The sequence below is a fragment of the Phyllosticta citriasiana genome (assembly GCF_038021145.1).
Source record: "Phyllosticta citriasiana strain CBS 120426 chromosome Unknown IWZ02scaffold_4, whole genome shotgun sequence".
NCBI classification, from domain to species: Eukaryota; Fungi; Ascomycota; class Dothideomycetes; order Botryosphaeriales; family Phyllostictaceae; genus Phyllosticta; species Phyllosticta citriasiana.
In genome coordinates this window covers 1,790,847-1,795,353 of record NW_027117281.1, presented here as the reverse complement: position 1 = coordinate 1,795,353, position 4,507 = coordinate 1,790,847, and positions in this window count along the sequence as shown.

Genomic DNA, 4,507 nt, shown 5'->3' with positions numbered 1-4,507 from the left:
AATACGCGGTCTATTAGCTCCCTAATTAGGGGTAAGGGGTAGTAGTTCTTAATAGTAACCTTATTAAGTCCCTAGTAGTCTATATAAAGGTGTAGGGTCCTATTAGCCTTAGGTATAAAGAGGATTAGGGCCCCTATAGGCGACTTACTTAGTCTAATCTATCTAAGACGTAGCGCCTTTTCTAGGTACTCTCTAAGGATACTTAATTCTCTCTTAGATAGGTTATATATAGGTAACTACGGTAGTATTCTACCGTCCTTAAGATTAATCGCGTAGTTATATACTAAGTTCTAGGCTAATATACCGGTAAGATTACCGTTAAAGACGTTATTAAATTTAGTATATTACTCTAGGAGGCCCTAGATTAGGCTCCTACTAGTACCTATATAGGCTACTAGATATAGAGCGTAACCGCCTTCATTAGGGTAACTAGTAGTTACCGGTAATTATATGCCCCGTAGGGTCCTACTAGGGCCTAGGTAGCCGACCTATTAAGGTCGTTATACTATAGACCCGTAGGTCTAGGCACTATAGATATATCCCTTAGGGCTAACCTCCTTTCTTAATTCCTCTAATAATACTTATTTAATTATAGGTTTATAGTCTAGGTTTACCTAGGAGAAAGATAGCCCGCGTCCCTAGAAGTACTTAAAATAGCATTTAGCCTTAGAAATCTATTCTAGGCTAAGAATAAGTTTAAACGCTATATCTTAGCTCTCCTAGAATAGTTAGGGGCCTACGGCTTAGCTCTAATCTTAATTATCTTACGTAGTTATAGTAAGCTAATAGGCTAGTCCTAAGGTAAGAGGAGACCTATTAGCTAAGGTAGTATTTAGGTAGTAACTAGGTAGCTCTTAGGTAGGGACTAGGCCCTTATCCTAAGCTACTAACCTCTAAACTAGGTTTAGGGTAGCGCTATTATTAATAAGAGCCGTTAGGAAGTACGTCCTAGTAGCTATATTATATATAATATAAACTACTAATAAGTTATACGTTACTTAACGGTCTCCTTATTAATTCTCCTACCCTAGTTACTAAGACGCTCTTAGGTATGTAACTAGGGCGTGTCTTTTTCTAACTTTTTATTAGTTAGTAGCGGTTAGTCTCTCCTTAGCTAGGGAGTACTACCCTTTTAGTACTAATTACTAGTCTAACGGTTCTTTAGCCTACTCCCCTATTAGGTCGCTTTATTAGCCGCGCCCCTAGATAGGGAGCCCTAGTATTTCTTCTTAGGCCTTAGCCCCTAGGGGGGTACTAAGCTAGGTTTAAACCGGCCCCTTTTAGGCGCCTCTTTAGGGTCGTCCTTTAGGGATACCTACCCTAGGAGCTCCTCCGCCTTCTTAACTTTAGTAAATATATTACGCTTAGTCTTTATATAACTCTTAGCACTCATCTTAGTTAGCTTAGTGCGTAAGATTAGGTATACCCGTGAGAACTAGTATATAACGTAGTGCTCCTTATTAATAATCTTAAACTTAAGACGTTACTCCTTAGCTTCTAGTATAGACTATAGGCTTTTAAACTCTTACCCCTTTATTTAGGTCATATTAAAGAACTTTATATATGTCTTAAACCTCTATATGTTAGGGTCCTAGATCTAGTCCGTAATAAACGTGCGGAAGTCTTTAAAGTAGACTAGGGGGTTTATTTTTAAGTTAAGGGCGTTAAATACCTTATTATATAGGTTTACCTTACTAATAGCTAACCCCTAGGTAGCCTATTATAACTAACGCCCTAAATCTTTAGAGGTACTATATGTCTTAAACGCGTTATTTAGGGCCTAAAACTAGGAGTCTATATTCTTTACCTCTAAGCTTATAAGCTTAGGCGTAGGGGCCTTAATAAGGAAGCTAAGGGGGTTATAATAGGGAGCTTATAAATTAGGTCGCGAGTTAGGCCTAACTAGGATCGTAATAGGTAGCCCTAAGAGACTTTATTTAATCTCCTAAAGCCCCTAAACCTATTAGTATAAGTTAGTAAGCTCCTCTACGTTCGCGGAATTAAGCGTTACTAAGAGCGCCGTAATTTTATTATTAACGGTCGAAACGTACGGATTCGGCGTTAGAGTAGCTAAGAGCTAGCTCTTACTATTATTTAGGGACTAGATTTTAATATAAGCGTCTTCATTAACTAGGGGGAGGACTATCCTCTAGTTAGTAGCCTCTTAGCCTCTAACTAGCTAGTTTATAGCTAGAGAGCTAGCCTCTAGGTTAATACTTCCTAAACGAGTTATAGGAGCTATTTTCGATTTAACTAGCCGCGGTAGTTAAAGGTTTTAAATATAAGATTTAGCACTATAGGAGTTAAATTAAGGGTAAATAATAATAATATATTTAGTATAGATATTAGACGAAACCTTAGTTTATTAGGTTTCGTCTCTTAGGGCGTTTATATATTCTTACTAATATGCACGGCCCTCTTTAGGTCCTAGTATAGCCCCCTTTAGGTCCTAGTTAGAGTTCTCTAGGCCCCGCCTTAGTTATAGCATTACATATATATAATGTATATTAGCTAGCTTTATTACCTCTAAGGGACTTCTATAAGTTAGTTAGCTATCGTATAAGGATGAATAATAGTATAATATACCTTAGCTAGTTTTTTAAAAGTCTTATATAGGATGAAAGCTATAGACTTATTAGTAGTATCTACCTCTAAGTCCTAATCTAAAGGTTCCGCTAAGGACTCTATAGGTAAAGTAGCTAGATAAATAATACTACTATTATCGCCTTTACATAAAGGTATACTAGGTAGCTCTATAACATAATAGCTACTAGAACGCGTATATAAGGGTAAGGTAGGTAAACTAGCTTACGTAACGTTTATATAAGGATCTATAGGTAGGATAATAACGTATATAAGCTCTTAGGAGCTAGGTACTATACCTAGACTAGTTAGCTTTACTTTACCTTTTTAGACTTAAAATATATAAATAATTAGATAATTATACGTAACGCGTTACGTAATAGGCTTAAGTAGCCTTACCCTCCTCTTAAGGTATTATATTCGCGTGAACGTACTAGGAGTAATAAGATTAATTAGATACTTCGCGTAATAATTAGTTAAGCATTCTAGACTAACCGTAAACGTAAACTTACTATTATTTAGCTTAAGCTATTTACTTAAGTAAGAGAATTAAGAGTAAAGGAAGAGATAAGGAGTAGAGATAAGTAGAGTAGGTATTATTATTAAGGGTTAGTAAAGAAGGTTAGTTAAACTATAAACCTAATAATAAGATATACCTAGTAGTTCTATACTTTACGCCCTTACTAATATAGCGCCGGTTAGTTATCTACGTAAGTACCTACCTAATAAGCTAACTTAGGCTTTCTCTTAGAGGGGGAATGTTATAATAGCTAATAAGCTAGACGATGCTAGTAATATAAGCATACTACTATAAGCTAGATAATACTAGTAATGCGAGCATACTACTATATAATTACTTAATAAGCCGAAGCTAATTATAACTAAGCCGCGTAAACTAGCTAAGCTAAGTAAGCTAGCTATACTAATAAATAATAATACTACTAAGGCTATATAGCCTACTTAGTAACTAATAGAAATTTACGTAAATAATAAAAAGATTAATTCTTTTATCTATTATAATAACATAACTAAAGTAGTAATTTACGTAGTAAGAAGAGAGTTTAGTTCTTATTTTAATTATTTAGATTTCATTTTACTTCTTATATAAATACATATAGAAGATAGTAGAGTATATAGTATCTTCTATATTTATAATAATTAATAAGACTTCACTTAACTTTATCTTTTCTCTACTTAACTTTAGTTAAATTCTTTTAATTTTATATACGTCTAACTAAGTAGATAGCCTTTAGGCTAAAGCCTATATATTAGCTATTTAACGATTTATAATACTAGGCCCCGCCTTAGTTATAGTATTATAGTACTAAGAGTATTAATAAAGTAATAGTTAAGTAAATATAGGGGTTTAGGGTAGAAAGTATAGGTTAAAGGAGATTAAGTCTAGAAGCTCTAACTATTACTCTAGGTAGTTCTACTTATAATTCTCTATAACTCTCTATTACCTAGTTATAATAGACTACTAATCTTCTACTACCTAATAGAGACGTACTACTATAGTAGCTAGGATTATCTAGTAATCTATTAGCCTCTAGCTTAATCGATCGAATCTAATTAAGCGTTTAGGTGACTATTATTAGATAGCGGTTAAACCCGCGCTCTTTGCTCCGTAACACCCTACGCCCCCGGCAATTCACCTCATCTCCCGGAGCAGGTTCTTTGGACGGCAGCGATATCGCCTACCATCTTCCTCGCGATTCTCTACAATCTGGCAGCGCTCAACCATCCTCTCTATGTTGCCCAGTCCGACGTCACTATGCCCCAACAAACTGCCGCGCTGGATCGGCACATGAACATGACTGACGTCATGGATCGAAACGACGAGAAGGGATCATGCATGTAAGCTAAATCGAAACACAGTTTCAAGGGTCCAAGCCGCCTTTCGTCGTCGTGAAATTATCGCATC